This window comes from Emydura macquarii, unplaced genomic scaffold, assembly GCF_026122565.2.
Source record: "Emydura macquarii macquarii isolate MOO-44397 ecotype Brisbane River unplaced genomic scaffold, CSIRO-AGI_Emac_v2 contig_1876, whole genome shotgun sequence".
Taxonomy (NCBI): Eukaryota; Metazoa; Chordata; order Testudines; family Chelidae; genus Emydura; species Emydura macquarii.
In genome coordinates, this window is record NW_027132013.1 from 25193286 (window position 1) to 25216209 (window position 22924).

The following is a 22924-nucleotide window of genomic DNA, read 5'->3' on the forward strand; positions in this document are numbered from 1 at the left end:
CCACTGTCTTCCCTTATGTCTATCTTTCAGCCTCCTTACTTTGATAATAACTGATTAGAATTTTATTCGTTTGTGCCCTGTGGCGAAAAAGACCATGCACAGCCCTGTGGCTGTTAAGAATGGCTTCCCTCTAGCTTATCATTAGTCTGGTGGTTACTGTGTGGTAGGTCACCCCCTTAAATCATACAGATTGCGCTTCCCTTCTGTAGGACACCACAGCACTCTTTAATAGCCCTGCTCATTGTTACTTTGGAACTGGAAATAGGTGCAAAATCTGTATATATTTCCTTTGTTTGTGGAATCACGAGGCAGGTAAACGAGGTATTCTAGCCTGTTTGAGAAAATGCTCGTTGACTGGACGGGCAGTTCCCTTTGGGGATCAGTGTGTGTCATTTTAGTCGAGCGAGGATAACCACCAAACCAATCTGGAGATGGGCTTGTCTAATGCCACCACTGAAACAGGCTCAGGCGTTAGTCCCATTCCCACTGAACTGGAAAGCCCTGTTTAGTCGCGAGTCTCTTCCTGAGGTGATATTGGATGACCAACGCCAATCGCAGCTGGAGTTTGGCGGCTACTCTGGCCACCAGCCACCAGCCGTGCACCCTTTTTGCGAATAGCGCCGTGCTGCACCGTAGCGAGGTCTGGAGAGGACGGGAGGCGAGCGGAGGGCGTGAAGGCTGGAGCCCCCGTGGGGAGCTCATCCACCCCGATCGCCAGGGCTCACAAGGGCAGAGAGCAGCCTCCGCCACCCGGCCCCGAAATGCCAGCCGCGGCAGGGGGAGCGGAGCCGGGGGGGGCCGGCCTGCAGGACAGGCGGGCTGTAGCCGCGGGCCTGGGGGCTGGCGCCGGGGCAGAGAGAAGGGGACCCGCGGGCGGGGAAGGGGGCCCTCCGGGAGGCAGGGGCCAGGCGAGCTGAGCGCCCGAGGCCAGGTGGCTGCGGCCGGCTGCGCGCTGCGCGGGGCCCAGCCCTACCTGGGCGAGCAGGTCCCCTCCGCCCGCTCCTCGGCGGCCGCCGGCTCTTCCTGCGCCTGCGGGCCCGGCGCGCCCTCCATGGCCTTGTCCTGGCCCAAGCTCGCTGCCGGCTCCAGCCGCCCGGGGAAGGAAGGAGCTGTCCGCCGCTCGGCGGTGCTGAACGCCTCCCCCCGCGCAGAGCGCCTGCGCAGGAGCAGGAGGCGGCCGAGCCGGCCGGGTGGCCCAATAGCGGCGCCGGGCTGAGCGCGGGGCGGGGCCACGAGCCAGGTTCGGGGCGGGGCAAGGGGCAGCGGGCGGGGGCTAGGATGGATCCCGCCGCCGAGGGGGCCCTTGGCAAGCCGCGCTCGCTATCCGACTAGCGCAGCGGCCGCTGGCACCAGCTGCCCTGGCAGGCAGCGCAGCGGATGGGGAGCGAGCCCCGCATGGAGACCTTCCTTCCCCCCCGCGGTCAGTGGGCCTGGCTGCTACAGAGGGAGACACTCCTCCTCCTCCTCCCCCCACCCCGCGCCACTTCCCCGGAGCAGCGCTTGCTCCCCACCCCACCCCAGCTTCACCACAAGCGGAGCCACTCCGCTTCCTCCCGTCTGACCCTGAGACACCGGCCTGCTCCGACCCTGTGATAAGCGCGACCCCTCCCTAAAAGCCGCGGCCCTCTGTTTCACAGGGGTTTTAGCAAGGGGATGGGCATAGCGTTCCGGCGCCAGGGAGATAAGGTGTTGGGGCGGTAGAGGGCCCTGGTAGTGGAGGGAGAGGTTAGCCGAGATCAGCGTATCCCTCGAGCTCCTTCTGCCTTAGCGGGGCGCTCTCCTGGCTTTGGGAGCACAGAGGGGAGGGCCGGGCATCAGGTCAGGGGAAGTAGCCCTCGCACATGGTTGGGTGAGGGCAGCGAAACTGCCCTTTTAAGTTGGAAGCGGCCCTGTGAACCCGCACAATTTTAGTGCTATTTATCTAAGAACACAAATTTGCTGAAAAGAGATGCCACTTCTTAAACAACTACCATGCTCAATTCAGAGGAGTAACTTGTATTAGAAAGAATATGAATAGCCAGGCTGTTTTCCTTTCCCCAAAGCTTAGCCTTAGGTATGTTTATATATGGCTAGAAAAGACTTGATTACATTTGTATGTCATGGTGTCAAATGGTTGGCATTGACCACAGTTTAGGCTGAGAACAGGTAAACTTCATTGGACAACCACACAAGATTATTATTACTGTGCCAAGTATCCTGGCAACTCCCACTAATCCACTAGCTGCTTAGAGTAAGCTCTTCCTGCCCTACATGTGTTAGATTATGTAACAAGCATAAGTCTTTTCTTGATACCAGCATAGGGGACTCTCTCTTGCTGGGGGATGAAGTGCTTTTATAATCCACTGGAAGTGGAGTCCCAAGGAGAGGGTACGGAGACCACCAATCTCTCTCTAATAACTTGTTCCCTGGCAAGGTTGAGATGTACTGGCTGCACACTGGGGAAGAAGTCCCCTTTACTGAGTGTCAGCTATGAAAATGTTTCTCTACCACCATTAAGCCAGGCACCTGCTCATTAGGATCAGATAAGCTAGTCTAGATCTATTAATTGCAATGTATGTGGCCTGGCTAGAAAAAATAAATCTTTTCAGCAAACATGATGTTTTAAACAGGATTTATTTGATGGTAAAGACTCCGCTTACCATTTCCTTTCCTTATTCCTGCCTCGTGGTGCTATAAAATAAAATAAGCATTAGAATATTAAAGAGACTGAAAGATGGAATCCTTAAATCCTATTATAAATATGGGGCCATTTTTATAGCTAGCAATTTCATACAGGCTATAATCTGTTACTGTGGCTTTGTTTTTATGGGCCGGGTTTAGTGACTTTGTAATTAGAAGAGCTTCATCTATTCATTGCACAAATCAGAGCTAAGAACAATGTACCTTGGACAATACAGTCTCATATGTAGTACTATTTAAGAGGAAGTAAGGTCTTGTAGTTAAGGCAGTGGATTGGGCTTCAGGAGAACTTCAGGACTCAATTACCAACTATGCCATAAGATTGCCTGTGTGATTTTGGTCAAATTACTTAAATCTCTCTGTACCTCAGTTCCCATCTGTAATGGGGATGGTGATACGTTGTTCCTTCCACCCTTTGTCAGTCTTGTCTATTTAGAGTGTAAGTTCTTTGACCAGGGATGGTTTCTTACTATGTATTTGTACACCTCCTAGCACAATGCGGCCCTGATCTCAGCTGGGGCACATAGGCATGACCATATTACTTCTTCTATTAACTAGTTCACATGTATATCAAAGTCCCTTTTACAGCAGTTATAACACACTCAATGCTGAAAACTTGTGTGTGAAGTCACACGTTGTCCTTCCTTTGCTCTTTGCCACTGAGGTAATTGGCTGTGCGCCATAGAATCACAGCCAAGCCACATGCCCAAGGTTTGTCAGTAAGCTAGACAGGTCCAGCTGTTCTTTATTGTCCTTCTGAAAGAATGTATTAACCACTAGAGGTGGAAAGAGAGGAATAATAAAAGTGAAGGGAAAAATAAATAGAGATGTGAAATAAGGAAAGGAAAGAGAAGACAAACAAATGAAGAAGTGAAAAAGGCAAAAGACAGTATGGAACAGAGTGTAAGGGAAAAATACAGATGACAAAGGAAAGAAGAGAAATAAGTTGAGGGGTGATTCTAGGGAGTACTTAGGCATCTGAAAATGCTAGTGTTTTTGCATATAATAACTTAAATTAGCTGACAGGAGCACTGTATCTAATTCCTATATAAAGAAAAAATATTAAATAAATATTTAGACCCACTCACCTCCAATACTAACATGTTCTGATATCTTGTGTCAAGTCACTTAAGGGATACTGGTTAGGTTTAAAATTTTCATGTATATTCTTACTTTGTTACAAACTCTTGAATACAACAATCGAAACTGTAGAAAAATCTAGACTACTTTCTATGATGCAGGCTACTTACCTTTTGCAGTTCACCAAGCTTGGAATAGATCATTTAACTTTTGGAAGCATCCTTCTAGTGCAAGGCCCTGCGAGTTTATACTGCACCTGCCTGGGGTTATAGGGGGTTTTACCATACTACAAATAATAGACTAGAAATGGATTTTAAACAGGAATGAAACTGACACTTTCAAGTCACTTTCATCTTATTGCCAACCCCAAATAATCAAAAATCATGAGTCAGGCTCACCAAAAATAGTAAGATTGGCTTAAAAATCATGAGATTATGCAAAAATAATAGATTAGGTGTTCTTTTTATTTGCCTTCTGCTTTTTGAGCCTTTAGGGTGCTCTGGAGTCACATTTTGAAGCTTTCTCCACAGCCACGAGGGCTAGAAACTTACTTTTCCTTTAGGAATTAAGGCTGAAAACATCACATATCCACTGGGTTCCAAGAGCTGGGGCTTTACGGAAAAATAAATAGTTATCATGAGACTCATGACAAAATCTTGGGAATTGGCAACACTGCAAGTTTCACTTCTGTTTAAAGGTTAGTTACCTTCAAGAAGGCTCTTAAACACAACACTGAAGTGACTGAGTTGTAGTTCTCACAGGAGAATATTTCAAACCAAACACCAAGATAATTCCATATTGTAAAGTGGGGGGGGGGAGGGGAGCGAGAGGAATTGAGTCTTCTGAGGTATATTAGGGCCACTGCAGGCAGGAAAGGAAAATAAACAGGCACAGGAGCTCTGGGCAGCTCTTCCTCTTGAAAAAAAATGTTGGAGGGTCAAATAATTTTCCAGGCCTTAATCAGGTAAAACTTCTATTGCCACCAGTGTCTTCACTTAGATCTCACATGAACATTTCCCTCTTTTCGGAATGTAACCTTGGCTCAGATTGACTGTTTTTCTTCTGAGTCCCCCATGTTCTCTCTTCAGTGCCTACCCCACCCCAAGAGGGATTCCTGTTTACAGGCTCTTCCAACAACTTCCAGATCCTTAATCTAATTAACAGCCCTATCTTATCTTAATCACTCTGTCTGTAAATAAAATACTGACTCCATCCCAGGGGCACAAGCTGGTAACAGCCCCTCTTCTCTACAGAACTCACATTCCACACTCAGGTTGCCTGGGGCTAGCACGTGTGCCATGATCAGACCTCTTGTACAAAACTCAGGGGGCACTCCTGTCCCCTCTCCCCCCTAAATGGTGCCCCTGTTTACTGCCAAATAATGAGTTCTCTTATCTGTGGCATTTTGGCTATGAAAAAGAAAAGAAAATGCATTTGAGCTTCAAAACGGTATTTGATTTGGACATATTCTTTCCATGTCTTTGCATAGCTTCCTACCTCCCACTACCACCATCCCCACATACTTGTGTCTTTTACAAATGCTAAGCAACCCTGGTATCCCTTTACTACCTCAAGACCTATGTTAGAGTTTACTGTGAGAGAAGTAAACCCTACATTCCATGCTCATTTCTCTTCATGAGAAGCTTCTCTATGGTTCCTGGTTATAAAGTCCTGAAGCATCAAGGGCTTCATTCTTCTCCTACTGAAGTGAGTTTCAAAGCGCCAATTGTCCTCAATGGTACAGGATCAAGCTCCAAATGTTTGCTGATCCCTAGGATCTATAGTTAGGAGATTCTTTAGGGAGGTATAAGGAACACTGATTAGCATTTTCCTTTTTTGTTTACAGTATTGTTGTAGCCGTGTTGGTCCTAGGATTTGAGAGAGACAAGGTAGATGAAGTAATCTCTTTTATTGGACCAACTTCTGTTGGTGTCCTGAAGAAGAGTTCTGTGTAGCTCAAAAGCTTCTCTTTCACCAACAGAAGTTGCTCCAATAAAAAATATTACCTCATCCACCTGGTCTCTTCAGTGTTTTCCTTGGCATCTGTATGGTGGATCAGGTTGAGTGAAGGAAAGCACCTCTCATCTTTTCTTAACGCATTTAGTTCACTTCAACACAGCTCTGCACATTTCATCACAGAACATCCTATCTTAGTCTGGCTACATTCAGCACAATTTATTTTAGGTCACTTCAAATTCCCTCTCCCTCCAGCCCAGTGTAGCTCAATTCATAATGTCCTGGCTCAGATTAGCACAACCCAGCAAAGTATATTCCAGTTCAAATTGGCTAACACAGCCAAAACCAGAGCAGCAGGATAACGTACTCCAGGCTGGCCCATCAAAGCTCAGACTTGTTCAGTTTAGCATATTCTTAATTCATCTCTGTAGCTCTGCACATACCATTTTGGATCATATATTTTCAGTTCTTGTATAATCCATATTTAGTCTGGCTCAGGATTTCCCAGTTCAATTCTTCTTTGCCTGGTTTTGAAGCGTAAGAAAAAAGGTAGAAACATTTTCTGCTTGGTGTATGGAGATTTGCTAGGTGACTCCTGGGAATTACCTAATTCAATTGCTGCACTTTGCACTGAAAACTTTCCCTTATGGGTTAGACACCGAGAAGAAAATCTAAACAGAGCTCTTGGACAAAACCAGTAAATGTTAAACACACCACATTCCCCCGCCCCCACTGCACACAGTGCAATTACAAAATGATAATATGACCAGACAAACACACACACACACACACACACACCCATTTTGGACAAATACCCACAAAGCATATGTATATGAACATAGATTCACATATTTTAAAGCCAGAAGGAAGCATTATGATTATCTCATTTGACCCCCTGCATAACACAGACCATTCGATTTCACCCAGTAATTTCATCAAGTCCAATAACTGGCACGGATAGACAAATGTGCACAGAGAAGAGCCTATCCTAATACAGGGGCAGACTAGAGTACAGTCACATACAAATCCCCAAGCACAGGCATGCATGACATGCAAAAACAAACAAAGCCATGCGACACACAAAACCCAACTGAGCTATCTATGCAGACACAAAAAGCTCAGAACCAGCTGGCAGGATGGAGCCAGTGACTAGAGGTGGGCAAAAGTCTTTAGCACAACAATTTTTTGGCAGCACTGAAATGTTTCACAAATTCGTGTCATATTGTTTCAGACAAATTCTGAAAAAAAGATTAACATTTTTAAAATGAAATGTTGCAGTTTTTTGCTTCAAAACTACTCTTTTGCAAGATTTCTTTTAATAAAAAGCGATCAAAACATTTTAAAAATGCTTGAAATCAAACATTTTGTTTCAGGTTGAACAAAACATTTTGTTTTTAACTTTTTAATTTGCCAAAGACTTTGTACAATTTGTTGAAGGGTCGATCCAAAATTAATTTAGTTTTGGATTTTTCAGAATTGCCAGCAAACCAAAAAAATCCAATATTTGCCGAGCTCTACCAGTGGCACAAGCATGTATCCTTTGGCTTAATAAACTCTTTATTGCCTCAGCCGACTCAGACCAGCTCTACACTAGAAAATGTTGCTGGTACAGTAATGTTGGTTAGGGGAGTGATTTTTTTTTTTTTTAAATGGCATATCTATACCAGCAAAAGCCCTAGGGTAGATACAGTTATACTGGCATACAAGTGCTTTTGCTGGCATAGTTTATTTTTGCTTAGGGGACTGGTATAAGCTATATAGACAAAAGCACTTCTTTGCTGGTATAAGCTGCATCTACTCTTGGAGGGTTTGATGGTATAACTCTACCAACATAACTAAACTGGCAAACCTTTCCTCATGTAGACTTGAAATGACACTATTCATGCCTGGCTACTTGCCAACTTGGCCCTGAGGAACAGTCCCTGTATGGCTACTGATGTGTGAACTCATACAAACCACGCTTCACCTTCTCTGTGCCAGGCTTATTTTACAAAAGCAGTACAGGTTAGTACCATTCCCTCTTTGCAACTTCAGAGGTGTTGAATGTACACATGGCAATGCACTGCAGTTACAGTTTGAATGCCAGAAATTGAATCAGACTCATTCACACTAAGAGCCACCTGCATAAAGGGAGACACATCCCAAACATTTAAGAGCTGAGTATCTGAAGTGCCTAGAGAAGTATTCTGATTTTCAAGATGCTGAGTATCTTCAGCTCTCATTGATGGGTGCATAGCATGTTCAATCACATGTATATGCACAGATGCACATTCTTATCAGACACTCACCCTGTCTACCTACAGCATGGCTTAATGTGAAACAATATTGCTTTTTTCAGATTTGTTTTACTGGTTTGTAGCAGCTTATGCTCCTTTCAGTAATATAAGCATTGAAAGATTCAGATTGATTGATATTTCTTCTTAGATTTCTATGTTATAAATATACACACATGCATGCACACACTAAGGCCTTGTCTCCACTAGAAAGTTGTGTCAACAAAGGTTTTGCCGTCATACAGCCACTGTGGTAATTAAATCACTACTGACAGAAGGATACAGTGAAGACATGCAACAGAGTGCATTCACACTATCAGCTCTTTTGTTGACAAAGTGAACAGTGCACTATGGGTAGCTATCCCACTATGCAACTGCGGGGAGGGTGCTTTAGGAAGGGTTTGCAATGCCTCATGAGACAGGCACAGAGTCACATGATGAAGGGTTCTGAATCCCATTCTTTCATGGGCATCCTACTAGTTTGACAACTGCTTTTAAACTGCCCTGTCAGCCAAGCTAACACTGCTGAACACAAACACAAGAAGCCCACAGAAGCGGAGGGTGGGAGGAGAGTGAGTGAAGAAGTGTGTGTGAGTGACACACACACACACACACACACACACACACACACACACAGCATGTGGTGCGGGACAGTGAGTGTGTCTGCACTTGTCCTGTCTCTTTAAGTTCAGACAGCAGCAGCTGGAAGCAACCGATCCCAAAGCAGAAGCTGCTATATAGACAGCTCATAGCTGGCATCCCCAGTGCCCCCACCCCTCAGCAGAGACAGTTCGATACACCCATGGGGGCGGGGAGAGGGACACAGCCCCCACCTCACTCCCTGACTCTGCAAGGCACAGCAGGAGATACACCCTTCCCCGGTAGTTTACGGCAGGCAGGAAGGGCTGTGTTTGCTGCACTGTGGAGCGAGCTCTCCACTGTGAGTTAATTTGAAAACTTCCTGGGGCTTTGAAAGAGTTGGGCCTGGGGCAGAGGTGGACAGCCGAACTCAAACTGCTTACCAGAGCGGCACTCAGGATGGCATGCTGGGATAATCCGGAGGCTATTTTCAGCGATATTACCTAAAGGCAGTGTCTACACGTGTGCTTTTTCACAAAAGCTTTGCTGAAAAAGACTATGCCTCTCATCTAGGTGATTTTATTTTGTCAATAAAACGGCAGTTTTGTCGACAAAGGGTCATTGCAGTGTGTACACCAGGATTGTTTCCTCGACAAAGGATGACTTGTCAACAAAACTCTAATGTAGACCAGGCCTAGGTGATTTACACACAGAGGCTAAAGATAGGATTACCTACCTGAACAAGCGGAGGACAAGATATATTGTGCTGAGGCTGTGACACTGCATACATTTATATACATGCACAGTTCTGCATAGCCCACCGCACCCATTAAAGGAGTGTCTGCAAAAGGTGAGCTCAGCAGAGGAAGATATTGATGAAAGGTGGAAAGACTCAGGTGCATTGCTGTGATTTAGGAGAAAGGAAGCAGATTTATAGAACCAAAGGGTTGCTGTAGAACAGAAGGAATACACAGCTAGAAGACAGGGCATTAACCCTTTCTTACCCCGAGCACAAGAAATGACCAACCAAGCAGGGCTGTCATGAGAGAAGAGCCACTATTGCTGGAGTGGAGTAAGCCATGATCTCAGCGTTCCGTGCCAGGAATGGAGTCAGTGCTGCCAATGCAATATTAGTCATGATTATGATGAACCAACATGTTTATTTGTTACATGCAGACAGTGTGCAATGTGTAATACGTTATCCAAATCCTGCTGGGATACAGAAGGCCCTGGTCTGTAACCTGTACTCATGCTGATTAGCACTTACATGAGTAGTCCTGCTAAAGTCAGTGCTGCTCGACATGCGTGAGGGCTGCAGAACTGAGCTCAAACTGAGCAGGGCCAGGTGATTTCTCGGATGTATTTGAAGGACACTGATTGTGTAAACCCGTGTTCTGATTAGCCATCACAACCAGACCCCAGCTCCCAGTGAGACTTCGTCACTGAAAAGTTCCTGGGTTGGGCAAGACTTGTGCAGGAAAGTTTTCGAAGTAAGGAATGTGAACATTCAGTTCTGGGTGCTCTGTAATTTGGGAGAACTTTCAAGGCAAAGAGTGGGTGGTGCAGGAAGGCTGACAAATCAGCACCTACTCCAGGTATTCACACTGCTTGGGCATTCTGTGACTAACTGCATGCTCAGTTGCCAGGACTTTCAGAAGGCTTCGGTCACAGTAGGTATATCACTACCCAGCTACTGCTGTGTCCAGCTGTTATTACTAATCACAAATGTCCCAAACACTGAGCAGCAGCCAAGCAGGGCCGATGTGGTGACCACTGGGCAATAGCAAGAGCCCACACAGAGCCAGGAAACATTCAAGACATTGAATATGCCAGTGCTGCTCAGCTGGGCCTGAATAAATAATCATATCACCCATATTATGCCTGCCTTGGCTAGATGCAGATAAAATGTTGCTGAAAAGGAATGTGCATCAGATGTGGGGCTACTGCAGAATATTTTCACCCCCAAAATACATCTATAATAAAGTGCAACACCATGTCAGGAACCATCATGTCCCAACGTTATCTTGGACCTGCAAACAGTGGATGGACCCAGGAGACACAGTGACACATATCACAGCAAGTTCTAAGCTATGATCTACTCATGCAACAGGATTAGGGAGGTTATGAATGTCCTCTTTGAAATGGGGAGGTTCTGAGCACACCATTGTCTCTTTGCAGGCAGAACAACATGGAAAAAAAATCAGTGTAATGTCCCACATCATGTGCAATGAGTCAGCCGCCAGCTTTTCACTCAGGTTGTTTAAAAGGATGGTGCCATCCTGCAGCATGGCAGAATTCAAGCAAAAGATTAGTTTTAGCAAGAGGCCAAGGAAGGAGGTGGCTGTCTGATGCACAGAAAGACCTGCTGGCCACATGGATTCACCAGAACCATGCTAATCTCAGCTACCAGGACCAGGCTGAGATCAGATGGAGGGGAAACTTTGTAAGAAATTGGATAATTGCTGTGCCATTCCCTCCATCCAAGCACTGCTACCCTATGCACAGTGTCCACTGGCAGGAAGCAGGATCAGACCTGAGTGTGAGGGGGTAGTGGGATGATCACTTATTGAGCACCCCTTAGTGGCCAGGGGTCATTTTGCAGGCACACTAGGCCCATTAGCCCCCTCCTGCAGACTCCTTAAGCACTTCAGATACAGTCTGTTATGGCTCACTGCACCCCTACTTTTGGGGCTGCTTTAATATCAACAGTTCACATAGCATTCAGAGTCTTTAACCACAAAATAATCCAAACACTCTTCAATGAGTTCCCAACATAAAGGCCATAACCATAAGTTAACAGCTCATACATAGCTCTGTTTCTTTGGCCACGTGCAAAGCTCTTTCTCGGTCAGTCTGCTCCACCCAAAGCTGCCAGTCCCAGCTCTTTCTGGCTGGAGCTCAGCCCTCTGACCCTGGCTTCCTTCTCCTTTCACTGGTTTCTTTCTTTCTTTCTTTCCTTTCCTTTCCCTGTCATTTTATGGCACAGCAACCTCAGCATGTCTATATCCTCTCAACCTGTCCTGTATCCTGAAAAAAAGCATAATAATGCTTTTATAATGCTACCCCACTGTTCCGCTACTCTCACCAACAATTTCAGACTATGTTCTTTCACCTTGAGGAATCTCAATTCTTCATAAAGAATCTGTCTTTCTGTAAAATTCTCCCTGCATTGCATCACCCATCATTGTGCTTGTTTAGTAAATACATATTTCCATTCAGGTCACAGTGACTTGTTAGCACTGTAAATATAGTTTTATCACTTCTTCTATAATATTATCATGTTTCAGACACACTTAAGAGAACATTCATTCTTTTGTCTTTGGCCCATAGTTCTTGCTATTCTTTCTTAAGTTCTCTTTTAACCAAACTTTTGAACTTCTGTTTACTCAGAGGGATCTTTATATCAACCTCCTCATTTTTTAAGGAATTTTTTGCTGTTTTATATGCCATTTCATTGTCAGGTATCCCAACATGCGCTGAAATCCATTCTATTACAATAGCAAATCGTACTCTCTCGGGAGTTAAGAACAACATTTCATTGATTAAGTCATTCCTGCTTTCTGAGGCTCCCTTTCTGATCACCATTATACCCAATAAAGAATCAGATAGTATAGCAGCTGTGGATGGGCATACATCCCTTATCCAGGTCAGTGCCAACATGTATGCCTACCAGTTTGATAAAATTGGATAGTCTTATAGATCTCTTAATTCCAAGTTAAGGGATACAAAAGGCCATTTCCACTCTACCTGTATTGTCACTGTTAAATCCGTCAGTATAAAGTTGGCAATGCTGACCCCATGTGCCATGTAGAAACTCAAATTTTATTAATTGTATTTGACAGTCCTGCTCTTCTCTTTGTTCTATCATATAATTCCAAATCCACAACTGAAGAGACAAAAGTCCAGCTATATTTTAATTTTCCATGACTAAAGATTTTAATCTCTTCCAGTCCTTTTTCACTCAATTCTTTTACCCACCTTTTGACCTGGCAGCATGTGGAAGTTTGTGGCATCCAATTACATCTCATCTATTTAATTCCCAACAGTCTTTGTATATTTGTTTAGTGCTCTTATCTTGACTATTTCCACTAAACTTAGCCCAAAAGGTTAAATTTAACAATTTCATCCTTAAATTTATAGGCATTTCTCTCCACTAGCTACCTGCATTACGCACAACGGTGTCGTAATACCCACACCACATGTGATTCACAGAGCTTGGGCTTGGATTAGATCTAATATTTGAAATGTCAATTTAGAAGTTAGATTATGGATGCCAGGCCTTCAGTCTATAACTGGTCTTAATGCTCAAGACAGCATCATAAACATGGTCTTCTCTGCACTCCAATTGTTACCAGCAATACTTTTAAGCAGCTTTATCCTATCTTTATGTTAAGTCTTGATATTATCTATAGGACTCTTCCAAGTTAGTTTATTGAACACAACTCCTAAGAATGTAAAATTCTGAATTACCTGAATTTTCTCTGCATAGAGATTGGTGAACAATGTAACCCATCTTCCTTTTTGTGACGCTTATTTCCTGTTCTTTAGCAAGTATTTCCCCTTTCTGTAATCCCCTTGAGTGCTTCATTGGTTCTTGCCACAGCTGTTTTAAGTCTCCTGTGTCTGGCTATCTAGCACAGTAATCTGCAAATAAGGTAATACCTATTCCTGCCTGTATACTGTCTGGGAGATCATTAATCATAATGTTAAACAAGGTAGGGCTGATGGCACTCCATAGGGAGTGTTATTAGTTAGTTTATAAAATATTCACCCTCACCATGACTCCTATGGTTCTATCACTTTAAGACGTCTCTTCTCCAAAATATTCTTTATCTTATTCCAGTTACGGCTAGTTTATACAGCAAGCCGTCCTTCCATAGCATGTCATATGCTTTTTCAATGTCCAAAAAGACAGCTATCATAACTGTTCCTCATGCTATTTTGTATTTCTGTTTCTAATCTTAAACTGTGTATCATATTGTATCTTTCCTGAAACCACTTTGTACACAGTTTATAATTTAATTTTTTCCCAAATTCACTACTAATCTCATTTATCATTCTTGCCATAATTTTTCCCCATACATGATATGAGGGCAATAGGTCTATACACATCAGGTCCTTGAGAGTAATTTGCCTGGTTTTCCTATCGGTATAACCACTGCTTGTTTCCATTCTGTGGGTAGTCTTCCTTTCTCTTATACACTATTGTATAATTTCAATAAAATCCTTAAGCACCCTTCCAGTAGGTGCTGGAATCATTGCTTTACACATACTATCTTTACCTGGGAGCGTATTTTTACTTTTGCCAGTAGCTTTTTTGAGTTCCTGTATACTAAATTTACATTCAGAACATTGCCTTTATTGTTTACATAGCCATTGAGGAGCTCACAATTTTCTTCAGCAAATATTATTTGTCACTCATAAAACTCTTTACGTTGACTGGTATCATTTCTGGAACTCTTACTAAAATGTTTGCTTTTCTAAATTAGAACTTTCAACTTTATCATTTACTATAAGATCAGTGTAGAACGGGTGGCCGTCCCTCCCTGTCAGTTTCGGAGGGTGGCCACACCCACTCCCTACCCTGCTCTGCTCTGGCAGGGAAACGGTCTCCAGGCTCCGGTGGGGCAGCCCAAAGGCAACAGCCCAAGCCCCAACAGGCAGCAAATAGTCCAGCACTCCAAGGTGGGGCAGCAACCAGTTCCGAGACCCCCAGCGGGGCAGCAACCAATTCGAGACCCCCCGGGATGGTCAGAGAAGGGGGAGGGGGACACGGGCCCACCCGACTCCACTGCGTCCCAGCCCAGGTCCCTAGCCGTGGCAGAGGGGTATGCCACGGAGTCAGCGGGATCCCAACCGCAACACGCTGACTCACTGTCTGGTCCCCCAGTCCCTGGACTGGGTGTCCCCTCCCCTGGACTACTTCCTGCCCCCTTTCCCTTAGGTACCTGGGGTGCCACAGCCCAGTCGACCTTGTTGGGGTAGTTGCCCAGGGGCAGGTTGCAGAACCCCTCAATATCATCGGGAGGTGGTAGGTCAGGCAGCTCGTCGGGGAGGTCAGTGTAGGGCAGTTCTTTCAGGTATGGCCTTATCAGGGCCCTCACCTCGTCGTTAGCCTCTGGCAACTCCTCCAAGGGCAACTCCTCCAAGTCTGGCTCTGTTATAGCCACTTCCTCCTCATCTGCGTTCGGCAACTCCTCCAAATCCTGGCCCCTCTGGATCACGGGGTCCAGCGGAGTGTTAGACTCCGGGGTACCTCTGTGCCCCAGGCCACCCACTGCTCATTCGCCAGCGCCTGGACCCAGGCCCTGGTTCGCTTGCCCGGGTAGCAAGCAGCTCTGGAGAGCTGGGAGAGATGTCCTTCCCCTCCAGGAGCTGGCCACCAACTGAGCTCCTGGGCCTTCCTTTTATACTTCCTGTCCTGCCCCCTCACTTCCGGGTGGGTGGACAGGCAGTCTCTGGCTCCACTCCCGCAGGCCCGGCCTGTTCCTCCCTGTCAGTTTCAGAGGGAGGCCACACCCATTCACTACAATCAGGTATAAATTCATTTTTTCTCCAACTCTTTCTTTGCCTTAAGTCTTTGTGCCACCGTTTTACATCTTGTATAGTTCATTAAGTCCTTGCTATTCACTGAACTTTTTGCTTGTTTGTATGCCTTATCTCTTTCTTTAATTGCTGCTTTACAATCTTCATTCAACCAGAAAACCAGAACTCTGAGTCTGTGGGCAATTTGATGTCTTACATATAAGCTAGGTTGAGTGCTACTACAACTCCCTTTATTATATTACCATGAAATTCCTCTTAATTATCACTCATACAACTGCTATTTACATCCTCAGTACACTTACTCTTAGAGTCCCCAAATTGCTTTTCTAAAGCTCCAGGTAGGGGTTCCTTCAGTGTTTTCAACATTACCTTGGCCTTGATATGTAATTAGCATTTCATCTTCTTTATAGATTTCCCAGCCATATGTATTTGCTATATTGCTTGTTGCAGTTCCCAGATCTAAACATGAAAAGATTTCTTCCATGGAAAGAAACCTAGTAGGTGCTCCAGTATTGACCAATACCAGGATGCGCATGTCAACAAATTGTTTCAGGCATTTGCCGTTATAATCAGTTTTCCTGCTTCTCCATAATTCATTATGGCTATTAAGGTCTCCACAAGTAATACATGGGTCTTTGAAACGCTTAATTAACTCTTCCAGTTGTAGACTGTCTAGTTTTTTACATGGGTTGTAAATATTACAGATTCATATCAAGGTATTATTCTGCAAAGGAATTTCAACAGTACTGTACTCAAAATTTAAGTTCTGTATGACTATTTCAATGTAACTAAGACCCTCCTTTATAAACACAGACATCTCCTCCTCTTATTATGTCTCTGAAACATCTGATTACATCATATTCTGGAAATCTAAACATAAGTCTTATTAACCATAATTCCTATGCACATATCACATCAGGTTTGTTTTCCATTTCAAAAACAGTTTTCTTTAATTCCTGGCCATGCGTTATTAAACTACGTGTGTTCCAGCAAAAAATTGTTAGAACCATGTTGTTTAAGCTACATACTACCTTCATTTAAAATTGCATGAATGTGGTCTATTGAGAGATTGCCTATATGCAAATACTTTTCTGCCACTGTTGTAATTTTTATTCTTTCAGTCTTCTTCTGTGTCTGTAAAGTGTAATTAATCACTTCTGTCATAAATTTCTCTTTGCCTGCAAGCAGTAGGTTGTCTTCTGTTCTCCTTATATTATCTTTCCTGCCCTGAACTGCATTTTGTTGTACCAGTAGCTATTTTCCCTCACTGGCCTTTTCCTTCTTCTCCATTTTCCACTGTGAATGTCTTTTGGTAGCTTCTGGGTAGGATATTTTATGGATAGTTTGAATGCTCTGTCTCTCTCTAGCTCATTCTGCTGCCACATATTCTTTGTATGCTACACTGTGCTTATCCCCCCCAATTGCTACATTTTAGTTCCATTCTTTCCCTACAGTTCCCATAGGAGTGTAAATGTTGGAGAACCTCACCTCATTTCCCCCTTACAGACAGCCACCAAATGCCCAAACCTTTGACATTTATAACAGTTCAGAGGGGCCAGGATATATGGTTTAACCCAGGAGAGTGGATATCCTTCCCTTCTTCTGAGACAGAAGGCGGCCTTCACAGAGGCTGGGGGTAGCATGCAATGGCAGGGAGATGTGTGGTTATGTAGCTGGTGGGCAAAACCTAAACCAAACTCAGTCATGAAACTTCCACTTAGGGAAACAGGAGATGCCTTTCCATCAACACCCCACTGCCTGCCCCTGCTCCTCCTAAGTCTGCCTGTAAAACTCACTCCCCCAAATCCAGAGTATCTTTTACTGTCACCCACAGGCTAGCAGGATGTCTTGCCTTCTGTAGGAAATGAGGAACAGCCAGACTATTCTGCATCTGCCACTGTCAATGTGTCATAATACAGTGGCAATCTTAGGCAACTATCCAAAAAAGCAGCCACTCCTCCTTGCCCGTGTCCTACTGAGCACTTTGTTATGCCACTCTCTGGTCTGCTAACACTGATTCATGCACAGGCCCCATAATCTAATAAGTGTCACGTTACTCACCGATCCCTGGTGTCTGTTTGTCAATTACTCACTTCTAACTCAACTCACCTCCTAAGTTACAGGCTATCTGCCGGTGTCTGATTGGTTGATGGTTGGGCACAGTTGGCTATCCAGGCCCATCCACAACTCCCTCCTTCCCATTGACCTCAGTTGTTGGTTGCATGAGCTCTTCTATGTCAGTCCCCTTAGGCACAGGTATTTCACCTCATGTGGTTATATCTGAGGTGTCAGCTGAAGTCTCTGCAGCATCCTGAAAGCTGAAAATGGGGAGGAGTAAAATAATTGGAATTTATTATAAAAATAAGCAACACAAGGGATGCCATACTGATTGGACTGGGAGCAGTGAGGGGGAGAGAGTTTGTAGAACCAATGGTGCGTAATTCCAGGGTCCCTGACACATACTTGTTTCTAATGCAGCACATTGGAACCAATGGCCTAGCCTGCTTTATAGGAGTGTTGGGAGAATTTTTTCTTTCGTTTTGTAAAGCATTTTGAAGAGGAAAAGAACTAAATATTAGCATTACCTAGAGCTAGGTAGGAAATGTGAATTTGAGAGATTTAATATTTTCCCATCCTGAATCAAGATGAAAAGGATTACAATCTCAAAAATTTCAGATCAGATCATCTGAAACATTTTGTTTAGATTTTGTCCTTTTAATGTTCTCCCACCCCCTGTAAATGAACTTAAGCTTTGAAACAAAAAGTCATTTATACCTGAGCAAATGGAACTTTTCATTTTGAAAATGTCAAAATGGGACATTGGAAAAAATTTGAAAATTTCAAAATTGTCAGACTGGGATGTTTGTTGAACCTGACCTTTTCATGCAAAGAAAGAGTTTTGGGTTCAACAAATCAGCATTTTCCAGCATAGAAATATTTTATTGAAACAGCTCTAATATCAGATGGAGAGAGATGGCACACTGGCCAGCAGCCATCAAAGATTCTCCTATGCCACATCAATGCCCTACCTACACTAGATAAATTTAGTGGACTAAGAACCATTCTAACGTCTTAGCACCTTTGTAATCCACTTTCACCCTTCACAAAGTTCTCCAATTCGTTTACAAGCATGCTGCCAACCAGGCACCACAGTCTATCCTTTTAAAATCAGTGTAGACACAGACTAATGGAAATAGTTCAAGTAGTTCCTCCCACTACTGTCCCACAGAGCACTAGTGGCCTTGCAAAATCTCTTAGAATTTACTGTTGTTTGGAGGGGAGCCAGGGATCTGTGGGCTAGGCACTCAGAGGACAATACCAGGGTTGTTGTGGGTCATCAATTCTTAAAACACTTCAGCATGCCTACTGTGGATGGATTGAACCATTAGTGCTCCAAATGTCTCAGTACAACTGGTTCAGTTACAAATGATTCAATGCTGTCATGTAGATAAGGCCCTATTATCTCAGTCCCTGGCCAGGAAAGCTCATATCTAGAGAGGAAAAGGTAAACTAGTCGCCCTGGCAACATTCAGTCACTGAGGCTACCCACAAAGGGAACAAGCAAGCGCTTGTTTGATCAATTGTCTCGCAGCAGTAGCTGGAGTGTCACAAGGTGTCAGTTTTCTGCTGATAGGGAAAGGGTGTCATTACTATTTAGCAAACAAAAGTCAGATATGCATCACCAGAGGCCTGCCCCTGCCATTTTAAAGTGAATTAAGTGCTGGTGGAAGTTGTTAGACTGACAGCTCAAGAGAGTGAGTGAAAGCTTCTCCCTCCCCTATGTGTCCCTTAGGGAAAGTCTACCTTGCAGCCAGGAGTGTGAGCGGTAGCTCTTATAGACGTACCCACACTAGCTAGATGTGCCCATATTGCACTCTAACTAGCTTGCTGAAAATAGGAGCGAGTACACTGCAGCTTGGGCTGCAGAAGCTCATGTGACCCCTCTGGGCACACATTCACTTGTGCATCCGGCACAGAACCCTGTATTGTGGCACCCTCACTTCTATTTTTAGTGAACTAGTTAGAGTACAACTAGCCTGGATACAGCTACACAAACTGCCATCACACCCTCAGCTGCAGCGGAGATGTAACTGTAGCCAGCTCCAACATGGGTACTGCATAGAACAGATGTGTACTACCCTATGTAGACTCACTTGCAAGCCCCAGCCCTGCGAGTGGGGGCAGCAGAGTGCAGAGCATTACAGAAAGTCTGGGGCCATGCCAGATTGCAGAGCAACCTACAGACAGCCCAGGTAAGATTGCTATAGCTTAGGGTACATCTACATTGCACACTCCTTGTGATGGCATTCTCCGTAGTGCACACGGCCCCCTAACGCAGGATAAATAGCAATGTAGATGGTGAGGCATGGCTTAGGTGAGTAAAGACATGCCTGAACTCTTAGTATGTACCCTACACAGCTCTGTATATGCCCAAGCAATGCCTTTCCCGTCCACACTGTTCTTTGCAGTGTAGTGTCCCACTGCCTTACTGCTCCCACATTCTTTCCGCACCACAGCCCAAGACTCCAGCAGTGGGGAAAGGCTCTGGCATCTCCCCACTGCTGGCCTTGTCCCCGCTGCTTCCCCCTGCGGGAGCCTTTCCTTTCACTGCCATGTGTAGCTACTCACTGAAGTGTGGACCCAACTTGCTTTTCATTGCAGTAACTATGCATATCCTACATGCTACCACCACTGATGTGCAGTGCAGATGTACCTTTACAGTAGGTTGCCTAAATTATGCCCGGGCTGTTTAAGTCCTGGAGCAGCCTAGAATCCCAAGTGTGCAAAGGTCACGTAAAGCCACCTTTGCACCCCTTCTCTTTAAACTGCAAGGTCTGTACCAGGCTTCCGCAGAATCCCAGCCTTTTTCTAGAAAAAGAGCCTTTTTCTATTTAACACCTGTGCAAAAGAGCAAGTTTCTCCAGCCACGGGCCCCTCATCTAATTTGAAGGGACCATGTCTAGGGGCGAGAAAGGAATTCACTGGATGTACCTATTCATTCCTTTGTCTCTCTGGACAGACTGTCAACAAGGGTGCCAGTTATTAGCAACATGGACATGTATCTACAGAGACACCTAGAGTAATGGTGGGTGTGTTAACAGGGCATGTTGGGGCATTGCTGAAAGAGGGTAGAGTTACGTTGCACAGGCAACCTTAACTCGGCATTTCCTGGTTTTCCAAAGTTTGAGTTTTGCTCAACTCCGCGTTGCATAAGGGGATGACATATCACCAAGTACCGTTAACTCTGCACTAACATTGTTTATTGCTGTTGATTTTCCTATTTTTTTGAACAGGAGAAGATATATTGTTGGTAGGAGTTAGTCGTCATTTAGACAGTTGTACATCTCATGTCCTACAATGAGTATACTGAGCCAGCTGCTCCTTCCTCTTCTTCCCCCCCTGCCCCCAGCTGTGCCCTACTAGCCCTGCTTCAGCACCTCCCAAACCATGCCTCTGACCCATTCAAAATGTTCCCTCTCCAACCTGGCCCCTCCCTACTATTGTATCCAGGCCTCCTCATTGCAGGCAGGGAACAGATGTCCCTAAAGTTCTCACTCCCTGGTATACAAATGTTTCTATTGCTGTTATTTCTCCCTTCCTGTAACCCAACTCACATGCAGTGCCTGGAGCAAAGGACAACTATGTTACAGAGGAATAGTGCTGGGATGCAGGAGGATTGGGGTTCAGGGAGGTTAGGGATGCACTGACAGAGCTGAGGTGCAAGGTTTGGGTGCGGGAAGGTTGTTGTGCATTGGCAGAGTTGGGGGTGCAGGGCGGTTGGGGTGCACTGGCAGAGCTGGGTTGTGCCGAGAGGTTATGACACTTCCCAGAGGTACCCAGGACTGTAAGGCACCTGCTTAAGTGTGAGGAAGCCTTGTCTATGCCTGCTGAGAGCCAGCTCCCTGACTCCACAAACTACAGGCAACACAAGCATCCTCCTCTTAGCCTATGCAGGTTCCGCTGTCCCTCTTCAGGTTAGCGATAGACAAGCTCCAAGCCTTGAGTCCTCTGAGCATCCCCCTGGAGTGTCTAGGCCCTGATCCAACTGGACCTCCCAGCATTCACAGATTCGCTGCTTCCAAAGGAATGGTACACTCAGCTTACCAATTCCACCATGGCCCACCGTGCCACTGAACATACAGCGCTTGCTTCCATTTATAGTGAAATAAAGCCAAAGTTTAACAAAAAGAGCAGAGATTCAAAGGAAAGCAAGTAGAAAAAGTATTGTAAACAAATGGTTACATATAAAATAGAAACATACCACGCATTTTAGTACCTAGACATTCTTAACTAGTTACTGTCGTGTCTGATAGGGCAAAGCTCACTCAAAATCCTTCCAGTGTATTACAGCCAGGCTTGGCTGGGACCTTCCATTCTGGAGACAAGCCACACCGTCAGCTTGCTCCCTCAGTGGAAAAGATCCAGGGTGTCTCCAGGGGCAGATATACTCCCCCAAACCATTGTCTTTACTCAGAACAGTATGCCTCACAGCTGGCTGTTTTTTCCTGCCTTCCTCTGTCAATTTCACTCTCTCTTGATTAGCATTTGTCTCCCTCTGCTGATAGGTCTCTGTTGTGACGCAGACAATACACACATGAACAGCCAGAGAGAAATGCATCTCTTCCTTCCTACCTGACAGGAGCAGGTTTATCAACTTCTGGTGACCTGCCTTAACACACATACCTTAAGAATATAATTTTCAGTTCAGATGCATAATTCCTTAAATCTTATGTGGGTATGTGTTTCACAGAGACTATGACAACCTGGAGGCTATTGGTTCTTGGTATAGATCTCAAACACCACCCTTTGGTAAACTTTGTATGCATATATTTGACCCAGAGGATCCCTGTAAACCCCTATTCGCCCCCTGTGCCCTCTGCCAGTTGGCACCAAGAGGTTCCTGGGTCACAAGAGTACAGGAAGACTAGAGTGCAGGATGGTTAGGATGCACTTGCAGAGCTGAGGGATGTGATGATTTGTGGGGCACTTGTGGTGTTGTGTCCCTCTCCTGAGCCTCCAACCTCGCTTGCCTCCCCTGCCATCCCTCTCCAATTATCTCCCTCAGGGTAGCTCCAATCCCACTCCCCTCTCTCTCCCCCTCTCCCCCCCCCCCAAACATCCTTCCCTCCCAGGAAACATTCATATGTCTAATTCGCCCCCACTCCCCAAATTCTTTTGCCTAGAACTAGAGATCAAACCAAAACCATCACCACAAAAAAACACCTAGAAACATTTTTTTAAAATAGCTATTTGTTTTTCAGAGCTTATATCCCGGAACCTCTGGCTCCAATGACCCAAAATTTGGATCACTAACTCTACCTTGCTTCTGCCTGAGACTACCAAATTGTAAAGAAACATGACTAAGCATGTTGCTTTGAGGGGACTTGGAAAAGTCCACCTTAAAACAGATCATCCTGTCTTTCTTGGCTCACTGCAGAGCTTCTGCCTAGAACCTTCCCCAGCCCCATCCAGCCTGGCTTCCTGGTACAGATTTAAAGCACACATCATCAGAGTCATGGGTTTAGGTTGTGTCAAAAAGAAAGCCCAACTGCTCAAGCCCATCTCTTTCATAATGGAACCACTGGTTTGGGGGTACATTACCTGTCAGCTCTTTGTTCTTGGGGAACCAAGGCACAAAACCACTACTCTGGCTCACCTGAATCCCCCCCCCCCCCCAAGCCTCTGCTTGAATGAGAAACCAAAAGCAATGAAAAGGCAGTAGGAGACGCACCTAAACCCCTCCAAACAAGGGTGATAGGATTAAGGCAACTCCCCTAGCCTCATCTACAACAAAGATGTAAAAAGAAGGC

At 45.1% G+C, this 22924-nt stretch overlaps 1 long non-coding RNA gene across 1 annotated transcript in view; it reads right to left on the reverse strand.

Annotated features, from left to right (window-relative positions):
- Window positions 1-5873: 5873 nt before the first annotated feature.
- LOC137159695 (uncharacterized) overlaps window positions 5874-22924 on the reverse strand; it is a 28936-nt gene continuing 11885 nt past the window's right edge. The window contains exons 2-3 of the long non-coding RNA XR_010921696.1: window positions 17223-17431; window positions 5874-6239 (exon numbers count right to left, since the gene is read on the reverse strand). This is a non-coding gene — a long non-coding RNA (uncharacterized lncRNA). The remainder of the gene's footprint in view (window positions 6240-17222; window positions 17432-22924) is intronic.